The 27719-nt window shown below is 35.1% G+C and overlaps 1 protein-coding gene across 2 annotated transcripts in view; it reads left to right on the top strand.

Moving 5' to 3' along the window:
- The first annotated feature begins 19717 nt into the window (after window positions 1-19717).
- The window catches only part of LOC123877068 (toll-like receptor Tollo), a 51320-nt gene continuing 43318 nt past the window's right edge, over window positions 19718-27719 (top strand). Inside the window, exon 1 of one of the 2 annotated variants that reach the window (XM_045923580.1) lies at window positions 19718-19868. The gene's annotated coding sequence lies outside the window, so the exon portion shown is untranslated. Of the gene's footprint in view, window positions 19869-19956; window positions 20100-27719 lie in introns of those variants that run through there. The other variant, XM_045923592.1, reaches the window with a different exon arrangement.

The raw sequence follows: 27719 nt of genomic DNA, 5'->3' as shown, positions 1-27719 counted from the left end.
GAATCTGGATACAAACATACACACATATATACATACCTACATAGACTGTTAAAATCATAACCCTTCCTTTTGAAAAAAAAGTCAATAATGTTCCGGGGTTTTTTACTATTTTATTTACTGTTGCGCATGTAGGGGATAGAGTGAACTTAATTTCTGAGTTTTTTTCCGGCTTCTGATCAGTATAATCACTAAATTCTGCGATCAGAACTTATTTTTCTTAATCTAAGCTTCTTTTTAAAAGTATATAAGTAGTTAGTCGTATTCGTATAGAGTTTTGTATTTATTCTTCTCAGTTTAATAAATAGATCGATGAGATACGCCTCAGTAAAAATATTTTGATTTCAAGGAATAGTCTAATTCAAAATCAATCCACTAAAATATTACATATTGAAATCACCACCCCAAACCACTTCAATGAGATTATAAGGTGGTCAGAGTTCCGAGTTCAGAAGGCTTGCAGTGACAGTCTGAGTGGCTGAGGTAATTGCCAGACTATTAATATTGCAATGGATAAAAGTATACAAATGGGATGGTATACAAATAAATAAATTGATTGATTGATTGATGAACATTTTACCAATGGAACCTACCTAAACTGACTGAGAAATGCCTGTCTAGCATTAAAACTTACTACATCTTCTCAGTTCAGTCCCTTCAAGTATTCAGTAGACCGTGACATCTCTAATCCACACTTAATTTACTCTTTATTTCAGTATCAACTAAACTCCCAAAACCCCTTCTATTAAAAGCATAATTTACGGCTCAAACGACTCATACACCGGGGTGGTCCCGAGTGGGCACATAACCATTGTTATACCAAACCCACTAATCAGATTACCATTTTATAAAAAAAGACAGCTTTACCTACTGGTGATCTATCCTTTGTTTGAATAATTTTACGGCCCAAGTGGAGTTCTTGACCCATTACAAAAAACTTGATAGGTAAAGATTCTACTAAGAAAGATAGATCACACAACAAAGAATCAACTTACATGATATATTATATATTTATGGCATATTATTGTAAATTGAATATGTACCTACTTGAAAAGAGCAACCGCCGAGTTTCTTGCTGGTTCTTCTCGGTAGGAACGGCATTCCGAATCAGTGGTAGATTTTTTTGACTATTCAAAAGCACTTGTAAAAGTTTAATTGAATAAAAACATTTTGAATTTGAATTTGAATTTGATCAACATAATTAATGTTAGAGTTTCGTTTTATTAGCGTAAATATATTTTCATTTTCAGGATTTCGTTCTGTACTAGTTTTTATTAGTTAAATATGCTTATTTAGCTCTAAAAGGCTAACAGAGTCAGTTGAACAGGTTTTACCTGTGACGTACATTAATTTGGATTTGATGGACAGGTAGGTATTATCGAACAGATTTGTTTATTGATTTATTAACAGTTAACCTTACCTTATCGATAAATCGTGAATGCCCCCAGGATATGAAAGTAATAAGTACTAACTACGTCTATAATAAAATCTCTTTTATTATTCACAGACTATTTTATAGGCGAAAATACTATTACAATGTGATATGTACGTTATAAGTATAACTGCAGGTAATTTGCAAACTAGTTTAATATTTCAACCAACGTTTGATACTTTGTAGTTTGTACGAAGTTGGTACCAACGAATATGTTCATATGAGTATTCCTATTCACTTTTATGTCCATTGCTCACTGTAATTTAATCTATTTTTAGACCCGCCTAATTTTCAGAGCCTATAGTAGGAGGCCGAACACTTTTTCTTCACGAACACTTCTTACCTGATGCCAATTCGCGACTGTACCTGCGTAGTGTGTAATTATTCGCTCACTTCCCGTTCAAAGCGAGCGAGGTTAGCGTTTGGAATTATCTGTGTCTATACCTACATCTATAAAATTGAACTCTTGATTAACCACTGGTGGTAGGTCTAGAGTTTAGATTCGGAAAGCAAACCTACTGTCTACCTCTGAATATTTACATAACCAAAGCCAATAAACCCGACTTCCCTAGTGTCTGAATATGCCCTCAAGCAGTTTAAGTATCCTATTCAAGCCTATCGTGCACCTAGTGTATTCAACTAGTACGACAGGCAATCTTAGTAATCACAGTTGGACAATTGATCAGTTAGGAAGCAAATGAGCACGAGTCACAACATACTCAAAGGCTCACCGCAAACCAGCTAAAGACGTAAATTCCGCCAGATACCTAATTAAAGTTTTAATTACGTATGTTCTAAAAAGTATGGTATAGGAAGTGGCAGGAATCGGGTGCAATATTGAGTGAATAGGTAAAATCTCTACCAAACTGTACAGATTAAGTATACTTAGCTATACTTAAGTAATTCTTTACAAAGATGTCTAAGAACTGATGCGTTGTAAGGCAATGAAGAATTTAAACGCCACGTCTCCACCATTCGCCGCTTCTTAACTGCGTCTAGGATAGCCCCGCCGCGCCGTTGCAGTGTTCAGAATTCAAAGAAACCGCACCACTGTATGATTGCTATACAGTGGTATAACGCTGCAGGCTACTATTGTACTGCAAAATGAAATATTAGACAAGATAAAATACTTAGAGAAATCGAAAACGCACTAACCACTTTGATTTATTATACAACGGAAATCTTCATAAATCTCTCCACAGTTCAAACAACGGTGAAAACAATCAGCATACTCACATACAACCATTTGAGGAAATGATAATCATGTAGCCTGTACGTTTAAGAGGGCTCCCTCCGTCACTTGTTTCATACAATCGTAGTTCCAATTTCATTTGAATATTAAGCAAATGTTAAAATATTCGGTTTCAAAGTTACGCGGTCTTAAAAAATTTCATACAAATCTTTGAGCCCCTGTAATTTTAAAACTACATATTTTTAGAAAAATCTAAAACACCACAGACACAGATATTAGTTTCTAGAATATGTCTGCAAAATTTCATGAACTTTGGTTCCTTAATATTCAAATGAAATTGGAACTACGATTATATGAAACGAGTGACGGAGCGAGCCCTGTTAAGTACGCGACGGGTCGAGATGGCGATCGGGGCATGAGGCGGGGCACTCCCGCACAACCAACCCGGTGCACGAAAGCGCGATAGCGTGCGGGTGTACGGGGCGATCCCCCGCCTTATGCTCCGATTGTCATCTTGACCTGTCGCGTACCTACTATACCTACGTCCTACGTATCAACTATGTACCTATTATGTAAAATAATGTACCTGTTATCACACTTCACACTAATATTATAAAGGAGAAAGTTTGTATGTGTGTGTGTGTGTGTGTGTGTGTGTGTGTGTGTGTGTGTATGTTTGTTACTTCTTCACGCAAAAACTACTGGACGGATTGGGCTGAAATTTAGAATGGAGATAGATTATACCCTGGATTAGCACATAGGCTACTTTTTATCCCGGAAAATCAAAGAGTTCCCATGGGAATTTTAAAAACCTACATCCTTGCGAACGAAGTCGCGAGTATCAGCTAGTAAAACATACTTTAGTAGCCTAGTTTGTATAATATCATCATCGTCATCAACCCGTCGCCGGCTCCCCAGTCCCTACTCAGCGAATGATGAATGAGAAAGGTTTGGCCATAGTCTACCACGCTGGCTAAAAGCGATTAACAGACTTCATAACCTTTGAGAGCATTATGGAGAACTCTCAGGCATGCAGATTTCCCCACAATGTTTTCCTTGACGATAAAGCAAGTGATATTGAGTTGCTTTAAAACGCACTTTTAAGGGTTCCTTTATTTCATTTCGAGGTACGGAATCCTAGTAACAACAAGAATATACTTAACTAAAAAGTTTGGTATGTAGGTAGGTATTCGTAAAACTTGTTTGCCGAAAGTTTCGCACACCTAACGGTACATAATTAGATAAGTATTAATTTGTATACACAAGTAAAACGATAGCTATATATTATGTAGTGCGAGTATAGTACGTACTATAGTTTTACGGAACTTTAGAGACAATCCTGGTTATTGGTATAATATGGTTATACGAGTCCCAAAAATGCACATGCGTGGAAAAATGCTGTTGGAAATCTCTGATTTTCCGGAATAAAAAGTAGTCTATGTCCATTCCCGTGGTACAAGTCCTACTCTGTGGTGCAAGCTATCTCTGTACCAAATTTCGTCAAGATTGGTTAAATGGATGGACAGTGAGAAGCTAGCACATAGACAGACATACAGACAAACGCTCACTCTCTCATCACACCATCACTAATATTATAAAGGTTTGAGTGTATGTGTGTGTGTATGTTTGTTACTACTTCACGCAAAAACTACTGATAATATACTATATATAACTACTGATACTAATGGAGATAGATAATATTATCCTGGATTAGCATATAGGCTGCTTTTTATCCCGGAAAATCGAAAGTTCCCTCGGGATTTCGAAAATCTTAAATCCACGCGGGCGAAGTCCCGGGCATCAGCCAGTAACTAGTTTATAATATTAGTGTATGGAAGCATGGATAGAAAGTGTCCTGCTAATTAAGTAATATGTATTCACCCCAAGTAGGACTCCTCTGGACTTGATTAATCGCCGCACACATCGAGGCTAATCGTTGTTAACGGATTGATAACGACCGGTAATAATGCTAAATTGACAGACCTGGTATGTATGCTGGATACGTGATGGACTTAGATTCTTTGTAGATGAGAGATTCTTCTTGTGCAGCCCCATAAGGACCGACAAAGCTAACTATTTTGTTGCAACGTCATTACGAGCTCTAAAACATTGTGCACATTTTAGGATTCCGTAGCCGAAGGGTGCCAACGGGACCCTATTAGGTACTAAGCCTCCACTGGCCGTCCGTCCGTCCGTCTGTCAGTGGGCTATATCTCATGAACCTTTATGGATAGAGAGTTGTAATTTTCACAGAATGAATGAATATACTTTTATTATACACCACAAAATTAATACAGAAAAACAAGTACAAAGCAAAATGTGTATTTCTATTTCCGCTATAGCAACAAATAATAAAAATTTCAAAATGGCAGCTGTGAAAAAAAAAGTGTTATTTCGTGTAAGATGGTATGGTACCCTTCGTGTGCGAATCCAACTCGCACTTGACCGATTTTTTAGATAATAAACTTAATACCTACCTATAGGTACATTTTTGTCGGATTTCATAATCAACTGTGTGACCGAAAAGCGATAAATTATCATAGGAATAATATAGTCAAAGAGAATATTTTATGATCACTACGTTGAAGGTACAGTCTCTATCATAACAGGGCTCTCTCCGTCACTCGCTTCATACAATCGCAGTTCCAATTTCATTTGAATATTAAGCAACCAAAGTCCATGAAATTTTGCAGACATATTCTAGAAACTAATATCTGTGTCTGTGGTGTTTTAGATTTTTCTAAAAATATGTAGTTTTAAAATTACAGGGGCTCAAAGATTTGTATGTAAATTTTTAAGACCGCGTAACTTTGAAACTGAATATTTTAACAGAAATCTGGAAAACCACAGACATAGATATTAGTTTCTAGAATATGTCTGCAAAATTTCATGGACTTTGGTTGCTTAATATTCAAATGAAGTTGGAACTACGTTTGTATGAAGCGAGTGACGGAGAGAAACCTCTTAATTATACCACCATTTTGAAGTCTCAATGTACAGTGAGCCTGAGCAACTAATTAAAATCTCGCCGCAGATATTGTGACAGCAGATATAGCGAAGTAATGAGCTGGTGAAAGCGCTACTTGGAAGTTCAAAAGCAAAACGTAAACGGAAAATAGAGAAGGCATCACTTTATAGCTTTACTAGCTTATGCCCTTTATAGCTTTACACTTTATAGCTTTATTAGCTTAATTTAAAACCGCGCGATTCCCTACGAGAGAAATTTAAGGAAATAGGTATTCTTACAGTAGCTTCTCAATATATTTACGCTAACATAATTTTTGTACGACAAAACATTCATAGTTACAAAAAAATCGGTGATTTCCACGACCGGCAAACTAGAAACCGTGATAGGCTCGCATATCCTACGCTCCGCCTCAGGAAAGTTGGAAAATCGTTTGTGGGAATGAGTGTAATATTTTATAATAAAATTCCACAATCAATTTTAGACTTGCCTTTACACAAGTTTAAAAAATCTATTAAAAGTATGCTCCTGAAAAAAGCTTATTATACAATCGAAGATTATGTAAATGACAAAAAAGCTTGGATTTGATGCGCTCCAGCAATACACGGCGCTGCAATTGCTTGTATACAGTATGGCATATTATTGTAAATTGTACATTTGAAAAGAGCAACCGCCGAGTTTCTTGCTGGTTCTTCTCGGTAGGAACAGCATTCCGAACCAGTGGTAGATTATTTTGACGATTCAAAAGCACTTGTAAAAGTTTAATTGAATAAAAATAATTTGAGTTTGAGTTTGAGTTTGCCTGCGACTTTATCAGCGTGGACTAAACAAACAGCTCCTATTTATCCCCTTGGGGGTTGAGTTTTCAAAAATCTTTTTTAGCGGATGTGTACATGATAGCTATCTTCATCTTCATTATATCTACTACATTTCTAAAATTATGAAAATTGGACTACATTTACGGGAACAACTAGACGATACTCTTAACACTATGTACCTTCTTTTATTTTTTTTAATCTGTAATGGTGAAATGGTGGTGACATTTTGAAATTCGCCATCTTGGTTTTTTTATTATTTGTTGTTACGATAATACTGTAGCATGATTATAGCTTCAAGAGAAACACACACTGCGAAAATGTTAAGTCTAGCTACCTCTATCGGGCTCTACCTACCTATTAACTTACGGTTCAAGATACAGCCCGCTGATAAACAAACGGACGGATGGACGGGCGAACAGCAGAAGCTTAGTAATAGGGTCCCGTTGGCACTTTTTAGGCACGGAACCCAAAAACTAAAATATCTTTTGTGCAATTTGTAAACGAGATTTGTCATGTGGCACATTGCATATGGAATTCCAAAAATTAGCTCAAATAGTTGGATTTTGGAAGTACTATGCTGAGTTAGGTAGAGCAAAAATGCCTATTGTATGGCCAGAGATTAGTAATTAACACATAAGTATATATTATCTTTGACATGGCTAAGGTACCTGAAGTACCTTAAGTCTTAAAAAATACGACACAAACAGAGGCCAAACACATACTTAAGTCTTTTCCATAAATGTACGTGAAGATTAAAGCCACATCAATCCACTCTTAAGGTAATTGCTATTTGACAAATCGCAAAAATGCTGTACTTTGAAGTAAATTGTTTATTTTTCTAAAGCATTAACAGCTATTAAATACATGCAATTAAAAACTTCAGTTTGTGAAGATTATAAGGGCCTCTTTTTATTTAGTATACATTATCCCAATAAAAAAAAAACCAAGTTGAAAACATTGCTGTTCGCAACTTGTTCTGTAAAAGTTTTCTTTAACATCTTGATACTTTGAAGCCAACCTCCAGAAAATGATATGTTTAGGTTTAGCAATCAATTTTAACTGTTAGTTTTATACTAAATGTTTTTCGTTACTTAAATAATCTAAAACTAACCAAAAAACTTCCTGTGCTATTTATTTTCTTGCAGGCGCTCTATGGAATTCAGTGTCCACTGGACTCTAATGGCGGACGGACTGCGCGCGTCATTTCGTCGCAAAATATTATTTAAAATGAATTTAAGCTTATTATTTTTGAATGAAAGTTGTGTTTATAATCGTTGAAAAATAAAATAGGGATTTTTTCATTTCTAAATGAAGCCTGCTTATATACTAAATTTTATTCTAAAGTTACGGTTTTACCTGGTAAATACTCGGAGGTTGTCATAGATTATGATGACAGATAGTAAGTGTTCTAAATAGGTATTATACCTATGTTAGGAGATAGCGCGCCTCGTTCCGGGTGCCGTGTTCCGAAATGGATTTCGTAGTAGTGCAAGTTTGGTGCAAGCCCCACATGACGGAGGGGTATGCGTCAGGCATTTCCTGTGTACAAAAAAAAGACCTATATTTCGGATCCATATTTCATCACTGACAATATGCACTATTCAAAGACTGTTCTTCAAGCATTGAGGAATTTTGAACAGAGACATCTCGAAGGTTCCCGAAGGCTGCCTGAGTTAGATTTGTCGGCTAGCTAGCTTTTTTCGAAATTGGACTTACTTAGCTGGATTGTGTGTTAGAGCTTTCTTATGAGATATTATATGTACATAATATAACCATGGGTCTCATAAGAAAGCTCAGATTCATGCTGCGGGCAATGGGGAGAGCCTAAAGGTTGGAACGCCATTTCGGCGGCCGTGTTTCCTGCCATATATACCTTAGATACCTGCAAGCCAAGAGTGAATAGGCATCTTCTAGGTAAGCGTGCTCCAACTTGGACCTCATCATTGCTTTCTTTAAAGCATTATTGTCGTCAAGCGCAAGCGCAAAGATTCAGGCGGCGCAAACCCGTAGCATGTGGAAGACCCTATTAAAGACCTATGTTCACTGTGGACGTCTATCGGTTGATGTTGATGATTATGTCTTTAGTGCAAGTAGTTCAGTAGTTTCAGAGTTTATCGATAACAAACAAACAAACCTTTCCTCTTCATAATATATGTAGTTAGTAGCGCAAACTTGGAAAAAAATCTCGTGGACACTCTTTGATTTTCCGAGATAAATGTCATTTTACCTGACAGCCCTAATCAATTTTATCACTGATATTAATAACTAATTCATAACCGTTAAACCTAAGTGTCAAAATCTCGTTTTTCTAGTCGAGTTCCGTAGGCTCTTTGAACCCACTGCATTATTATCCCAAGAAAACCTACCATTAGATGTAGGAATAATGGAAAGAGGTCACAACCCTCAGCAATAAAGAATACGATGCGGAGAGAGATGTCACTCTCAAGGTCTTTAAATGTATCCATGCAAAAAACCACGTCGACTGGTTGCTCCGTTGCAGCGTGATTGAATATTAAACCAACAAACACACTTTCGCATTTGAAATATGGCCAGTGATTATAAGAAACAGTTTAAATCTCTCTCTGCTCTCTGAGAGACGTTAGGCAAAGTGAACACGAATTATGACACTTCTGTGTTCTTATACAAGCTTAGGTCTCTCAATTTTGTCAATTAATGTCAAATTTCTTTCTCAGATCAAAACCTAGTAAGTGGTTTAAATTCAAAAGAAGTTTAGGCCGTAGTTCTTTCTGGTCCAATGCGGAATGGCATACTTCACACACCTTTGAGAACATGGAAAACTTGCAGGTATGCAGGTTTCCTCACGACGTTTTCCTTCGCCGTTAAAGCAAGTGATATTAAATTGCTTAAAACGCACATAACTGAAAAGTTAGTAGTGCGTGATTCCGGGATCGAACCCCCGACCTTCGATTAGGAGGCGGACGTTCTAACCACTAGGCTATGACAGTTTTTAAATTAAAGGGGTTTAAATATTTTAGTGTGAAGACTGGCCAACACATTTATTCATTACATGTGCATCATTTTCTTTTTTAGGGTTCTGTACCTCAAAATGAAAAACGGAGCTCTTAAAGGACCACTTTGCTGTCTGTCCATTTGTCCGTCCGTCCGTCAAGAAAACCTATACAGTACTTCCCGTTGATCTAGAATCACGAAATTTGTTCTCGGATTTATTCCTTTACTTGGGCTATGAGAGTTGAGACCTATCTACCTGCCCATAATTCTAGGTTAACGGGAAATACCCTATCGGTTTTCTTGACAGACACGACAGACGGACAGACGGACAGAAAGACAGACAACAAAGTGATCCTATAAGGGTCCCGTGTTTCCTTTTGAGATATGGAACCCTAAAAACATTATGTAAGTATGCAAAGTATTTCCCTTGCAAACCATATTTTAACAGTTGACATGTAGAGGTCATTGACTTTTCCTATCTTACTTTTAAGTTTTAATGCATTATTAAGTATTTACTGTTTTGACATGGTATTTAGATAATGGGTGATATTTATTTTATTTAATCTAATTCCTTTTAAAAACTTAGTAAGGCGCATTAATCTATAAAAACCTAGCCAGTTCAAAGACTTACTATGTTTTAAAATGGTCAAAGCGACTTACTAGCTTTTAATTTTACTTTAATGTGGGTGTCCTTACAATACAACGGGACATACTATGAAAGTTAGGCTTATGACATAAAACGATTTTCGGAAAAATGACATTTACTTTGTTTTGATATGGGGCGATCGATATAATTAGGTACTAGGGTAAAGGCTCGAGTAAATGAACAGATTGGACGTTTTTACATGTATTAAGAGCTGGAATAAAAAACCGGCTGATATACCTTTTTTAAATATTTTCTTACAAATTCTTACACTTTTTTCAATTTCAATTTCAAAACCGTGTTCCGTTCAAACCGTTCAAAAGTGCGTGTGCGTGCGTCCATGTGTGTGTGTGAGTGTGTTGTATGTTTGTACGAGTGTTTGTGAGTGTGGTATTGCGTTGTATAACCACATGAGTAGCGAACAGAGTCAAAGCTTCATACAAGCGCGCTACGATAGGTACACTACTACAAGCTTGAGGCGCGTGTGTGCGTGAGCACAGGCGCTACGTCGCGTACGGAGAGAAATCGGTTTATACCGGCTCGGCCTGTGCTCAAGTTCAGGGGCTGCAGTACACGTCGCGCGTCGTGTTTTCATTTAATTTAATGTTAATGATAATAATTTAAATAGTGTTTAAAATCTATTTTCTTGAACTGTCATAGATTTTGTTCAAAATCAATATCTGAGGATCCCTAGGATCACAAAACAGGAAATTGTCACCAAAATTTAAAAAAATCGACGCCATTTTGAAATTCTTTGTTAATTGACCGATTTCGTTCAAAATCGATATTTAGAGCTCCCTGGGATCACAAAATAAGAAACTGTTACCAAAATTTAAAAAAGTCGACGCCATTTTGAAATTCTTTGTTAATTGACCGATTTCGTTCAAAATCGATATTTAGAGCTCCCTGGGATCACGAAATAACAAACTGTTACCAAAATTTAAAAAGTCGACGCCATTTTGAAATTCTTTGTTAATTGACCGATTTCGTTCAAAATCGATATTTAGAGCTCCCTGGGGATCACAAAATAAGAAACTGTTACCAAAATTTAAAAAAGTCGACGCCATTTTGAAATTCTTTGTTAATTGACCGATTTCGTTCAAAATCGATATTTAGAGCTCCCTGGGATCACAAAATAAGAAACTGTTACCAAAATTTAAAAAAGTCGACGCCATTTTGAAATTCTTCGTTAATTGACCGATTTCGTTCAAAATCGATATTTAGAGCTCCCTGGGATCACGAAATAAGAAACTGTTACCTACCAAAATTTAAAAAAGTCGACGCCATTTTGAAATTCTTTGTTAATTGACCGATTTCGTTCAAAATCGATATTTAGAGCTCCCTGGGATCACGAAATAAGAAACTGTTACCAAAATTTAAAAAAGTCGACGCCATTTTGAAATTCTTTGTTAATTGACCGATTTCGTTCAAAATCGATATTTAGAGCTCCCTGCAATCACAAAATAAGAAACTGTTACCAAAATTTAAAAAAGTCGACGCCATTTTGAAATTCTTTGTTAATTGACCGATTTCGTTCAAAATCGATATTTAGAGCTCCCTGGGATCACAAAATAAGAAACTGTTACCAAAATTTAAAAAGTCGACGCCATTTTGAAATTCTTTGTTAATTGACCGATTTCGTTCAAAATCGATATTTAGAGCTCCCTGGGATCACAAAATAAGAAACTGTTACCAAAATTTAAAAAAGTCGACGCCATTTTGAAATTCTTTGTTAATTGACCGATTTCGTTCAAAATCGATATTTAGAGCTCCCTGGGATCACAAAATAAGAAACTGTTACCAAAATTTAAAAAGTCGACGCCATTTTAAAATTCTTTGTTAATTGACCGATTTCGTTCAAAATCGATATTTAGAGCTCCCTGGGATCACAAAATAAGAAACTGTTACCAAAATTTAAAAAAGTCGACGCCATTTTGAAATTCTTTGTTAATTGACCGATTTCGTTCAAAATCGATATTTAGAGCTCCCTGGGATCACGAAATAAGAAACTGTTACCAAAATTTAAAAAAGTCGACGCCATTTTGAAATGCTTTGTTAATTGACCGATTTCGTTCAAAATCGATATTTAGAGCTCCCTGGGATCACAAAATAAGAAACTGTTACCAAAATTTAAAAAAGTCGACGCCATTTTGAAATTCTTTGTTAATTGACCGATTTCGTTCAAAATCGATATTTAGAGCTCCCTGGGATCACAAAATAGGAAACTGTAACCAAAATTTAAAAAAGTTGGCACCATTTATAATTCTATCTAAATTGACTGATTTCGTTCAAAATCGATATTTAGATCTCCCTGGGATCACAAAATAAGAAACTGTTACCAAAATTTAAAAAAGTCGACGCCATTTTGAAATTCTTCGTTAATTGACCGATTTCGTTCAAAATCGATATTTAGAGCTCCCTGGGATCACGAAATAAGAAACTGTTACCTACCAAAATTTAAAAAAGTCGACGCCATTTTGAAATTCTTTGTTAATTGACCGATTTCGTTCAAAATCGATATTTAGAGCTCCCTGGGATCACGAAATAAGAAACTGTTACCAAAATTTAAAAAAGTCGACGCCATTTTGAAATTCTTTGTTAATTGACCGATTTCGTTCAAAATCGATATTTAGAGCTCCCTGCAATCACAAAATAAGAAACTGTTACCAAAATTTAAAAAAGTCGACGCCATTTTGAAATTCTTTGTTAATTGACCGATTTCGTTCAAAATCGATATTTAGAGCTCCCTGGGATCACAAAATAAGAAACTGTTACCAAAATTTAAAAAGTCGACGCCATTTTGAAATTCTTTGTTAATTGACCGATTTCGTTCAAAATCGATATTTAGAGCTCCCTGGGATCACAAAATAAGAAACTGTTACCAAAATTTAAAAAAGTCGACGCCATTTTGAAATTCTTCGTTAATTGACCGATTTCGTTCAAAATCGATATTTAGAGCTCCCTGGGATCACGAAATAAGAAACTGTTACCTACCAAAATTTAAAAAAGTCGACGCCATTTTGAAATTCTTTGTTAATTGACCGATTTCGTTCAAAATCGATATTTAGAGCTCCCTGGGATCACGAAATAAGAAACTGTTACCAAAATTTAAAAAAGTCGACGCCATTTTGAAATTCTTTGTTAATTGACCGATTTCGTTCAAAATCGATATTTAGAGCTCCCTGCAATCACAAAATAAGAAACTGTTACCAAAATTTAAAAAAGTCGACGCCATTTTGAAATTCTTTGTTAATTGACCGATTTCGTTCAAAATCGATATTTAGAGCTCCCTGGGATCACAAAATAAGAAACTGTTACCAAAATTTAAAAAGTCGACGCCATTTTGAAATTCTTTGTTAATTGACCGATTTCGTTCAAAATCGATATTTAGAGCTCCCTGGGATCACAAAATAAGAAACTGTTACCAAAATTTAAAAAAGTCGACGCCATTTTGAAATTCTTTGTTAATTGACCGATTTCGTTCAAAATCGATATTTAGAGCTCCCTGGGATCACAAAATAAGAAACTGTTACCAAAATTTAAAAAGTCGACGCCATTTTAAAATTCTTTGTTAATTGACCGATTTCGTTCAAAATCGATATTTAGAGCTCCCTGGGATCACAAAATAAGAAACTGTTACCAAAATTTAAAAAAGTCGACGCCATTTTGAAATTCTTTGTTAATTGACCGATTTCGTTCAAAATCGATATTTAGAGCTCCCTGGGATCACGAAATAAGAAACTGTTACCAAAATTTAAAAAAGTCGACGCCATTTTGAAATGCTTTGTTAATTGACCGATTTCGTTCAAAATCGATATTTAGAGCTCCCTGGGATCACAAAATAAGAAACTGTTACCAAAATTTAAAAAAGTCGACGCCATTTTGAAATTCTTTGTTAATTGACCGATTTCGTTCAAAATCGATATTTAGAGCTCCCTGGGATCACAAAATAGGAAACTGTAACCAAAATTTAAAAAAGTTGGCACCATTTATAATTCTATCTAAATTGACTGATTTCGTTCAAAATCGATATTTAGATCTATTGATCGATATTTAAACTAGGCAATCACAACAAAAACAAACTTTACCATCTTGTTGAACAAATAACTATTGTTAATTAAATTGTATCCTCCAGTGCCAACCCTACAAAAATAGTTATAAAATTTGCTCGCTTCTTAGAAGCTTTGCCTCTGTTTGCTACTCTGTGGTATAACACCATGTTAGTAAATCTTAGTATATTTTTAACCGACTTTAAAAAAAGGAAGAGGTTCTGAATTCGTCGGTATCTTTTTTTTTATGTATGTTCCCCGATTACTCAAAGACGCCTGGACTGATTTGGATTTTTTTTTTGTTTGATAGGGTATACTTTGCAAGTGGTCCCATATAAATTTGGTAAAGATCTGATGAATATCTTTGAAGATGGAGAACAGAACTCCTCAATGGATAAGAGCAAATTCAATTTTTTTTTAATGTAGGTATGTTCACCGATTGCTCAAAGACGCCTGGACCGATTTGGAAATTATTTTTTTTTGAAAAGCTAGGTATACTTTGCAGGTGGTCCCATATAAATTTGATGAAGTTCTGATGAATATCTTCTGAGATGGAGAACAGAACTCCTCAATGGATAAGAGCAAATTGCTCGCGATCAGTGTAATTGCTTAGTAAACAGTAGGGTTTTAGCTGGGCATGGCATATTATTATAGTACAGTGGGGCCACTAAAAATTTTGAAATAAAAAATTTTCAAAAGAAAAATAAAACCGACTTCAAAAACCACAATAACTTAAATTATTTTTTACTTTTTAGTGTTTGTGATTTTGAAATCGGTTTTATTTTTCTTTTGAATTTTTTTTATATTTATTCTGGTATTCTTCTTTCTTGGATATGGATCCCTCTTGGGTATCCCCATTTCTCTCTGTCTTTGGTACTATTAAGCTAATTTTCTCTCGCGATTTGCACAATAGTATTAGACCAACGCGTCTTCGGTCTACCTACCTGTCCTTCTTTCATCTGTAAAAATCGATACAATATGACCATTTGCATTGCAGTTTTAGGGCATGTCTCAAGGTGTCTGTAGGCTTTGTCTTTTTTCTTATGTCTTCAATTCTCACTTTGAATATTTTTTGCTTAATTTATGCAACTTGCCATCGCCCTTTAGCAAGTTACTATTTCTTTTTATATTCTTTGTCTGGACCCATGTTTGGCTGGCATAGGTAAGGCATGGCAGGATGCATGTATCTATAACGGATCTTTTAAGATGTACTGGGTAAGCTCCTTTCATTCTTTCCTTTTGTGCCCAGTAAAACAAGCATACTCGGGCTACTTTGAGAACCCATTAGCAGCTAACAGCAAGGCCTGGACTCCAATTTTTATATGTGGAAGCTGTATTTCCTCGTTGCGTTTATGAGCAAATAAGAATAGTTAACTACTTTTACTAAAAAAAAATTTTATTATTTGGCGCGAACCATCTAAACACCATGATGATTATTATTTCTGCGTTGTGAATATTACCAGAAGAAACAGCAAAAAAATTGTTCCAAGCGGCTCTATTGTAACTTGCAGTCTGCAATTTGAACGATTCTGACTTCTGGTGATAAATCTGTACCTCAGCCCCAACCCAGTACCTCTAATCTACCATTTCAAGAACTTTCAGAAGGTAGTGACGATGTAGTGACTTTTTTACATCTCAACTTAGACCATTCAATCAAAATTATTTGGATCACTTAATGAGAGATCTTAGATTGTCTAAAAAGCATCAGAACATGTGGCTTCTCGGCTCAAAGGAACAAATCTGATAACATCAGACACTTGTGTTACGGTATATTATTCTCACTACTCTTAACACATTCAGTAGCTGATGTTGCACTTCCAGCGACTTGGATGCAACAAGGGCGTTAAGTTTCATTTTCTCTGTAGTCATTTGGACTGTTTTCCAGAAAATTTAGGTGACTTTCAAACTAAGATAACTATACCAAAGGGGATAATATCATATGAAAGGGCTCTATTATACATTCTAAAACAGGTTTTATTTATTATTATTATGTAAAAGAGTTTTTGATTTATCGCGCAAAATGTAGAAAAAAATATACAATAAGTCAAAAACTGAAAATCTGACATTTTTTTTAAAATTCCAAGCCGAAAATATACTTAAGAATTTATTAATAGGAATCGAGAGTTTATGCACTAGATAGAGTTCGTTCATTCACTGAAATTTCCAGTTCATTTACTGGCAATTTATCCTTTTGTTAAATAAAATAATTTATAATAATTAATACCACGCATTTTATTTGATTTTTTGATATACTGTGTACAGATACACAAAAAATAAAAATTATATATAGAACAATTCTCATATATCTTAATTTTAGGTGAAAGTCAGGGTAATCCTTATTCGTTCATGTACTGGATCTTTTACCCTCCTACGTCAAAATACTAAAAGTCCGCGTAAATTTCGCAGATTGAAATGTCTGCTTGATTAATTGTCAATAGAGGGTCATGACATGTCAAAATTGCTAGTTTGAAGGTGAAATCGTCTAAGTCATTCGAGATGGTTTTCCTCTTAATAACATAGTTACTAGATACGCGGCAGGATCTAATGACATGCCAATATATCATAATGTGCTCAGTTCCTGACCAAAGACCGGCATTCTCGCGGTTATTAACCCCTATAATTAGTACATTTGCTCAATTGCAACTCGAAACTGGACCAGCACCGCATTCTAAGTTTCCCACGAAACAATATTTGTTTGTTATTGCGGTTTACCATAGTATAATTTACAATGCACGCCTGTAACGAGAATTGTGATTTTTTTACACGCTGCCTAATACCTACCTAATATTGACATTTCCTTACCACTAACCAGATTTTAAATGCGAGTGTGTCTGTTGGTTTGTTCTTCAATCACGTTGCGACTGAGCAACGGGTCAACGTGATTTTTACTTGGTTATGATCACCTGGAGAGTGACAGGCTACTTTTTATCCATTCATGCGAATTTCACGCTTTTTGACGTGATTTTTGCAAGTAAGTATATAAGTACCTACTCGTAGTTCATAGAACTATGAATTAATATTTTTTTTTTCCGGAAAACAAAGAATTTTTTTCTAACAAGAAAATTAGCCACGCTAATCATGACTAATGCTCCCTTTCCCCTCCAATTAAGCGTAAAGCTTGTGCCAGAAGTGGATACGAGAAAAGTGCAATAGTCCGCTCCTCAACCGTTGACCTATCGAAGCTCTATTATTACATATCTCTATTAATAGATACCTAATATACCTACCAAAATTATGGTGCCTGAAAAATCTACGTCCATCGATCGATTTTATGCCAGTTTCTATACCATCGATTAATTGGATAGATCAATAAAAACTCCTGCTTATTGATAGCAATATGATGTATCTATTCGAATTATTTTATGCGATAGAAGTTTGCTTGCCCAACAAAATGACAACGACCTCTTATAGGCCTTTCTATACGTCACAGGATCTTTCCTTTGTCTTCCTTACCTTCCAGGTTTTGCCTGATTTCACAAAACCCGGAAGCAAATCTAATATACCGCCTCTACGCAAAGGTGTCTCATAGTCGTAATGTATTGCTAATCCTAAGTTAGTATTTCACTACCGAGATATATGGAAGCGCGGGTTTCATATCGATTTATTGGCAGTAAATGGATAAACCACTGGGCATTTGAAAGTAGGCAACCATTCAAGCAGCTACCTAATTAATCTTTATTTGTATTTATCCATGTGCCATTTCTAGTAATACCTAACGATCTTTATTAACAGTAGATACCTGCCTAATAAGTTTATTAAAGAAAGGAAACTGATAAAAATAAAATATAAAGATACGAATTTAACGAAAAGTTGTGCATCTATTAAAAAACATCATCTGATCACCGCCCGTTTGAATAGGTTTACTTTTCCTAATAGGTATATTTACCTCAGGTTAACCCCTAAGCAATCAAGGAATCAAGGGTTATTCAGATACCTCCAAAGTTCACATACATTTGAAGGCTGGACTTTTTGACTCGACGATTCGACTTTTAATTAAGTAGGTAAGTAAGTAGGTACCTAATATCTGTCTGACCCGTAACTTCACTTGTAAGCTAAGTCTATACGTTACAAAGAGAACTTACCTACATGCAAAATCTCTAGAATCGAGACCCGGTGGTCCACATAGCCCACAAAAACTTCTAGGTTATATTTTTATGCTTATGTCAAACTACATTTTCTTATGCCCCGTTTAAAAATTGAACTCTTCAAATGAGCGAGTGAAATAAACTGACTCTAATTACTAATATTATGTCCGTAATAAAAAGTAATTGCCAACTATTACAAAGTTACGATTATGAATATTCGTTAGTCTGTGCGAAATAAATCCCACATGCAATTTTTTTTACGACCGTTTTCATCAAAACTCTAATCGATTTTGACTTTCACGAGCACTAGATAATCATCAGTCATATTATACAGATGATTTATAGAGAATAATTATTGACATAGCTTTTATGGATTCAGTGTCGGCAAGTTAAAGAGATACCTACTATGATCACATTACTTAAATTCAATTTTGCAATTTTCTCTAGGCATTACATTCAGCTTCTGTTCAGTTTTTACTTCTTTTCTGAGTTTCTTTTTATTTCAAACGCTCAACGCCCAGAAACCAAACTGATACTGCCTGCCCCTATCCATTATAGTTCATACTTTTCATACTTAAGTTCATTCAATGAGATATCCATCTTCTTCTTCTTTTAGTGCTTCTTCTAAGATTGGCGTTCATTACATCAACCTGGACTTGATAGGACGTGAGGATACGCCCGCCCTTGAACCCAGAATGACCTTCCCCGTCTTATACATCCCTTCTGCCTTGGACCTTATCTTGGATGATCTAACTTGTTGTAGAAAGTCATACATATGATTTCCACAATAGTAGTACCATCGTAAAACTGTGTTAGTACATAATACATACATATTAATATATTGTGTTCGTGTTCAGACTATATTACACATTTTCATTGTTTGTGTTGTAAGATTACTACAGCGCCACCTTTACACGTTCCAGTGAAACGTCTACTGAATACTTTCCTCGCAGAGTTGGCAAGTCGTTCACGTGATACAAACGTAGCATAGCTGAACACAAGCCGCCATTTTTAACAGATCGTTCATGAAAATGCCACAAGATGCCGCCACTTGAACGCTACGTAGCATTTTATATTCAAAAAGGTAAAGGAAATCGGTAAATTTTACTTTTATAAAGGTTTCACGATTAAAATGGAGGTCAACTTTTCGAAAGTATCGGCTTAATAGACTGCAAAATTAGCTCAAAACTTTTCAAACTTATTTGCATTGGTTACTTTTATAAGACTACTTTAAATTAAAGTTGTTATTAGTCGTCTGATTATTGCTATTTGAATTTACAACTTTCAGTATGTTTGGTAAACTACTTATGAACGACATGTGACTATTGAGTTAGTTATTATTGGTGAGGTCGTTACCAGAGTAAATCTTTTGCATAATTTTTAAGACGAACTAACAGCAGACATGACATTGTTGAGCGCACCGGTGATGTAGGTTGCTGCACCACAGGTATGTGATACAGTGTTGATAAATTATACCTTTCTCATTCCATCGTATTACCAAAAGACGTTGAGGCGAAAGGGACAACGAATTGAGGCACCGCGTCACTGAGCAAACAAGGCTAAAGCCTTCCGAGTCTGTGAGTAACACTCGACGGGTTTGAAGTTGGAACGACCGGCGCCATTACCCTCGACGTATCCGTACGAACGTGACTGTGTCTACTTTTCGCTTGTTTTTCTCCATCGATCGTGTTAGAACATCATTACTGCGCAGTGTAAGGTAAGGAAGTTTGATTTATACATTGTATCGGATGCAGTGCATCAGTTTTCGCGGAGTGAGTGCAAAAAAGTTTTTATTTGTGGGCCAGAAGAGCTTTCTCATTTATTTATGCAAAGAATTTTACCGAAGGCGGGTGTGCATATAATCGGAGGCTCAGAGGCGAGGCGCGGCGAGCGGCGCTGCCTTCGTCGCCTGCGCAGCTTGTAGGCATCCATAAAAGTGACAAATTTGGTAATTTACGTGTCCATTTTGTTATTTTTAATGTATCCGCGGCATTGTGCCTTTTTTGTGTCACGTGGTGTTTTGTTTCTGGCAACAACAATGGACGACGCGATACGGTACATTAGTGTCGTTGGTCCTTTGTGTGCATTTTGCCCGTTTTGCCTTTAAAACTCCTTGCGCCTGCGCACGGTATTGTCGACTTAGGTAATCCTCGTCGAGGTTGAGTGCCTTATCTTGTTCTGTGAGTTTATTGTAAATGTAAACTAATGCTATTGCACATAGTCATCGTATAAAGTCACGTTTATTTCAGTACTACAAATCAATTATTAAAATCATTAAAGCAATTATTGTTATAGACGTCTTATTTTAAAATAATAATTGTGAAATTTCCCTTTTGGGAAATTTTATCGAACCTATTTAGGTATAACACGAAAATATTACTTTTAAACCAAACATCAGATACACTATATCTATATCCATTAACCTTAATTGTCATCAATTGATGAGCAGCGGGCGACATTAGTATTACGAGTATGTACATACCTACCAAATATTGTAATACTTTTTACTTTTCATTTCATATTTTTATCAACTAGATACTATTATAATATGTAGGTATGTATTAGGAATTTAGATCTCTGAATTTAAAACGAACTTGCCTATTGTAAACCGCGCACTATGACCAAACTTTTTAATACTGTGACTCACTACTTACCTATTGTATTTTCCTCACGTGATAATAAACCTACCTACCTATTATGTCCCCATTAGGTTAGTAAATCGTAGCAACAGTTTATTTTTCATTTATTATTATCTCGTTCAAATGTATAACATTACCTAATTATTATTGCTCTTCATGGCTATTGACTAAACATAGTTCAAAATAAAATTTGTTACACAAAACCTAAAAACATCTATTGAGTTCATTTTAATCACAGTATAAACAAAGTATTCACACCTTCGAGACTTTTATCTACCTACCTATCGACGTTTTCAAATTTATCTAATCGTTGTCATTCACTTGAACAACGTGCTATCTTTTTTTTTCATTTTGTAAAGAACATTAATCTACTTTTTTTGTAAACAATCCAAAATCTATATAGGTACCTAAGTACTTATGTAAAAGGAAAACCTGACTGAATGACTGCTCTATCAACCCTACAGCTCAAACTATTGGACGGATCGGGCTGAAAGGTATGCAGATAGCTATAATATTATCGTCTAGACTCTAGACATCCGTTAAGAAAGGTTTTGAAAAATTAACCCCTAACGGGGTCCTAATAACTTAGTTTTAGTATAATGGGTAGGTACCTAACTACCTCTAGGTAGGTAGGTACCAAACTTGAGACGTTATACACTTTTATAAAAACTCTACTTATATCGATTACATTTTGAATTCCACCAATTGAAATATTTCTTGGAATTATTGTGTAATGCATCATGCATGTGATACCGCTATACCTTTCTCGTAAGTGTCTGATATCAGAAGTTCTATGATTATTACGATTTTTAAAGAGATCGCACATGATCGCAACGCCCGCATCTGTGACTCCAGGAGGCGCATGTTTCAGTACTGAAAAAGCGAGTGGCATCATAAAACCCATAACCAAGTAAAATTGGATGAGTAGAGTAACCTCTTCTCACCCATTTCACGGTGCTGATTGCTGATCCCTGCTGATATAACGGGTAACCATCAGCGCCAATAACCTCTGTCATCATCATAGGCTCTGTCTTTAGGTTTGACTGATGTTTCATCTTCATGATTCACATTTACCTATTCTGACTATAAACATCTTGGTGTTGATTCACATGTACTTATTCTGACTATAAACAATATATATAATGTCTCGCTTCCGCCTTTTAGACCATTTGCGCTTTGCGGTATGCGATCACTTTAAATCTCTGATGTCAGAAATTACAATGTTACGTTTTAGTTAGTGCAAAAATTGGCGACCTTCGTTAGAGTCACGTCGGTAGAATGAACTCAATGTATTTTAACACTTCGCTGCTCATTATCAAGACCTTGAGTGATGAATAAAACTTATTCTATCCTTATATTGCACAATTGGAAAGTCCTGCTCGAATCCTTAGTTTACTCGGAATATTATGTACGTTCTAAGAATATGTACGTCTGCATTTTTTAAGATCTTGGCTCTTACAATATCAATTCATGAGATTTTACGCCTCTGTGAATGCAAGCTGTCTGTTGTGCCCTCAACATCATTGTGCCGTCAAAATGTAGATATCTAACGGACAGGCAGAAACACTTTTGCATTCATATAATTAATTGTACATAATAATAATATTAATATTAAATTATTAATTAATTATACATAATACAAAAATTTGTACATAATAATTCAATGTTTATATCAATAATACCTAGCGTGGATAAGTAGGGATTCCTACGCTCTCGTAACTGTGCTTAATTGATTCATACCTTCTAAGATGTCGCAATGATTTATTAATATTAAATTATTGTTCTTAGAAATTATAATTATGTATTAGTTTTTAATTTTTTATTCCATTTTATTCTATTCTGAGGGTGAACGCATACTAAGAACCGTTAGAGATACGTGTATCTAATGCATCGCTCACCAAAGTTTAATGCTGAAATTCATGTGACGTCAGGAGAGGTCATCTGAACACGTAACCTTAGTTCATGCATTTAAAGTGCGCTCAATGGTGTTCACTTTACTAATATTTTTCAATTAAAGTGGCATTTGCGGCTCTTGCGTCTTTTTCGGGTCTTGCCGATTTTGCTGTGGTGTTTGTGTGCGATCACGTTTATATAGTAGTTCTGAAGTTCTGATATTATCAATGTCATCTTGTTTGGAATTTTAAAATCGTGCCGCTACTACACTGATTGATTCTAAATACCTATACCTACTACTAATTCAATGCAATCAGTAAATCTGATTTTATTTATTGATCTATTGATTTATTTCCACCCTGACCTTCATATCGAGTCTCGATGGACGTTTCTACTTCGAATTAATCCTATTCATGTGTTGAATTCGGTTGAATGGTATTCATTTCGGTCCCACATAAATGCTTATTGTCTTAATACTTCCGGCACCGGAGGCAACCCTTGTATTTTTTATACTACACGTTCACAGAGAGATATCAACACAATTTTTGCTATTATGTAGGTCTGTATAAGTACCTACCTACTTAACATTGGGATTTGGGAAAGTTTTTAAATGCTTTGGACAGTACCAGTATCACATGAGTAGATCAGTACCGTCATAATCCAAACAAGCAAGAATAAGTACAGTAGGTAAGCACCTACTGTGCTTATACTAAAGATACTGAATGATGAAGATATACGATAGGTAGGTAGGTACCGTTATAGTTTATCAAGCTCTTTACGCACTGCATCCGATCCGAAACCGAAAATTCTTGATCCAAAGTATCTAGCTGAATCGAACGTTTTGGATTCAGATAGGATGCAGTAGGTACGTAATTTATACTAAAGAGCCTCAAGATTATTAAATAAAGAAATTGAATTATGACATGATCTGAAATTTACATTAGAAGAAATTGCATATTTTGAATAAGAGCGATTAGAAAGCCACTTGTAAATATTCAAAGTGCCATACAATTTTAAAAAACTGTTATTTATATTAGATATAAACTTTTCTGATTGAATAATTGATACGAGCATGATTATTAAGACAAATAGGTTACAATTGATATAATTGATCCCGTGAAATTTGTACGGAGCAAAGAGCAAAATGAAGGTGACTTCAGATGAGCCGGGAGCAATCAATCGACACAATTCAGTTGATCTAAATGCCCATGTGCTAAAGTCCTAATTAATCACGAGGTCTTTGAGTCATCTACCATTGCTATGACCGCTTGTTGAACTTGAAGGTTAAGAGACTTGCTTACTTAATTGATACTTTTAATTTAGATTTGGTGTCCATTCAAACTCTTGAACAATATAATATCTTAATCAATTTAAGATGCCCGCGTAGATAAAGTTTTTTTTTTGAAAACCCCCACTTTCATAAACATAGACATATAAACTTGTTTACATTTATAATATTTCAATTTATTCAGTTTCTTTATTTAGGTAGGTATGTGGTTTTCTCAAACTCTACTTCTCTAATTTCTCTTCTCTACTATTTTTCTAACTTCTACTTAGGTAGACTTACCAAACCGATATCATTACATAATATTATCATGAACTTATCGAGTAAGGTGAATGGTAGATGTAATATGTACTTAGACCATTTTGCAAATAGATATATTATTTTTGTCATACCTAATATAATTTTTTCAAATGTTTAGTTTTTATAGCAATGAAATTTTCAAACGTACCTTTAGCCGTTATGATGGCCGTAGCGGGTAGAGTATTTTAATATTAAAATCCATTATCAAAAACCGAGTATAATTTACCTAGTCATTCTATTTAGGTATTGTATAGTGTATACGTCCAATAAATCATAGAATATTTTCATTAAAAGAATCGGGCTCATCATTGCGAATCGTTGATCCATTGAAACATCCATAACCTTGTACGTAAATGGCAGGCGTCGATAATACAAAGCTTGATACAAAGGAAGTCGGCGTGCCTTTACTAACAGACACAGATCATGTAGGTACTACAAAATGTAGGCATTTTATGTTTCCTTATAAAGATCTTGATTGTTACAAAAAAAAAGGGTCTCTTAAAACTTATACCTAATGTGTAAGTGCCTATATACATAGTGCTTGTTCAAATAGGTTTTTATGAGAGAAATAAAACAATCCGATATGATGCCCTTTGTCTGACTTCCTATCTGTTAACGACCCATCCATAGCCGATTCTGAAGAATTTGACACAGAGATAGCTTGCATCCCGGAGGACATAGGACATTCAAAATCAAAGACATAATCATGGAAATACAAAAACCTAAATCCATGCGCCCGAAATATCGGGCATTTTCTATGAAAAAAAAAAATAGTAGGTATTGCACTATAATTACAGCAAATTATAGTGACCAACAAAAATATTCAGTTTCTTGTGTCACCCAATACGATAAATTAGAAGATCCATAGAAAAATAAATGAACTAAAATAGTAAGCACCTATAACAATCCCGTAAAATAACAAGAAAAAAAACACGTCATTTAAAACTGCGAAATAAAAAAACATAGCAATAATACTTACTGAAGGCAAGAATCAGAGAACAGTTTTCTTAGAAACCAAGGAACATTCCAGACATAACACGCGCTGCTTGCAAGCCGGCAAACCTTATTGTACTTGCCGCTCGAAATAGCTTTGTTTGCATTTTAAGGAAGTGATCTGATGATATCTGATGGCTTAAAGTTTCCGTCTGACCATACTGCGAGCTTACGAGTAGTATCTCCTTTATAGTTAACAAGCTTAGATGAAACCAAAAGAAGCTTAGATTACTAGGATTAGTAAGGATTTAAATAGGCAAGGAAGAGTTTTTGATTTTGGTTCTGCTATGACTACCTCGTGAATATTTTCACGAAGATTACAATGCGTAGGTACATAGTAGTTAGCATAACAGAAGGGGAAAATAAATCCATACTCCATACTAATATTATAAATGCGAAAGTGTGTCTGTCTGTCTGTCTGCTAGCTTTTCATGGCCCAACAGTTTAACCGATTCTGACGGGTACAGGGTTAGCTTATATCCCGAGGACGGACATAGGCTACTTTTTATCCCGGAAAATCAAAGAGTTCCCACGGGATCTAAACCTAAATCCACGCGGACGAAGTCGCAGGCATCCTCTAGTTGTTTATAAACCTAGTTATAGAAAATGAAAAAGCATGTTTGGGTAAACAAATAAACTATTTTATTTCATTTCATTTCAAAACTTTTGTATAAGTATTTTGGATAATCGCGTTTTAGCTGAACCCAGTTCGCATCCGCATACGTTATCGATCCCTTTCTCCGATAACCTCAATCGCCACACTTATCAAGGAACAACTTACAATGATATTAATGTTACTATGAAAGCTAACAAACTCTTATGAAGTCAGCATTACACGAAAATGTGCTAAAATTGAAAAATAATGCTCAAGGATTTCTAAATATTTACCCAAACGTATAAAAACCATTAACATGTACCTGTATTGAATACTATTTCTAGCTGAAACCACATTGGTTACACCTTCAAAACAAGACAAGATTCTTCAATTTAGCAGCCTACAGTATTGGTAATAATATAATGCCTTGTTATTAGGATTTTTGTGTAGCAGCCATACTGATCTAGTCGTATAAATAACTGCTTTATTGGTACCTACAGATTAACTAGAGTCTAGAGTCTAGACAGACCTTTTTACTATCAGCCAATGTATCACTGCCGTTTGAAATAGTATCGTCAGTGCTGATACATTAATATTTATCGTCAAAACAGATTTCATGTAAATATTGAAACACACAACATGGTACAAAACACATTTACCTCCAACTAGCATGACGTCGTACACGGACGGCAAAACCACAAATACCTAGCTCATGTTCAATATAGACGTGTTTTTTATAAATAGATTCTGATTGTGGCTATAATATAACTCAGAAAACCCGAAAAATGGCATCGAGGTAGTACAATTCTTACTAATTCTAATAATTCGGTATATGAACACGCACGATATCTTTGCTACTTTCTATTGCAACCTTTTTTTGTTTAGCATCTTTTCTTTGTATCGATTGGATGATTAATCTACGTCTGTGTTATCTGATTCTTGAAAACTGTTGACCTTTCGTTTTTTCTTTTCTTCTGTGTCCAAAATCATCTCTACCAGATAGAACCATTCTGTACTCTTGTTTATCAATAAACATCTCGCGTTGATTGTGATACTTGGCACTTGCATCTTTGTTCTTGCATTTTTAAAATTCATAGTTGTGGGAATAAAACAAACTATAAAAATTCCTTGCACCTAAAATTGTTATAAATAATAATTAAATTCCATTTTTAGGTCTTCTGGCATAATACTCATATCATTACTTGATACCTTGGTGAGTTTTTAACTTGTTGTTTGAGTATATAAAAATCACCTAAAGAAATCAGTGACTTAAAATTTTATATTATCTCAAATAATACGTGACGAATCAAATTCGCTCTTTTATCTCAAAAAACAACGGGGATAACTAAATTTTTTTTTTCTGTATGGTTATGCAATATGCTCGTATTTAAAAACCAATTTAAAGCAGCCGTGTTAGTTCCACACGGCTTATCACAAAGGAATGCTAACCGCAAACATGAAGTGAAAAACAAGATATTTCCATCCTTAGTCTGTGAAGTCAGAGATAAGATTCAGACTAATGTAAACTGTATCAAAGCATCAACCCTTGTGAATGCCTTACACAAACACTAAAATGTGACAGAGGTCAACTACCTACAAATATTACTTACATCCTTGTAAAATTATAGTAGGTATTTTGTTACTAGAGCAAAGCAAAATAATCGTCTCATTTAACTATTTAGATATACATATATGTATAACTGCCGCCTAGTACCAAAAACTTGTGATCAAATAAATGTATTTTTAGCATAATATCTGAATTTTTTGATTATTTTATTAAAACTGTACATATAGGAAAGAGCCCTGTGCCAATATCACTGGCTACAGCTTATCGAAAAGAAAGATTTCGCAGTCTTGATGCTC

This window comes from Maniola jurtina, chromosome 2 (genome assembly GCF_905333055.1).
Source record: "Maniola jurtina chromosome 2, ilManJurt1.1, whole genome shotgun sequence".
Taxonomy (NCBI): Eukaryota; Metazoa; Arthropoda; class Insecta; order Lepidoptera; family Nymphalidae; genus Maniola; species Maniola jurtina.
This window is presented reverse-complemented; position numbering and strand designations above follow the sequence as displayed.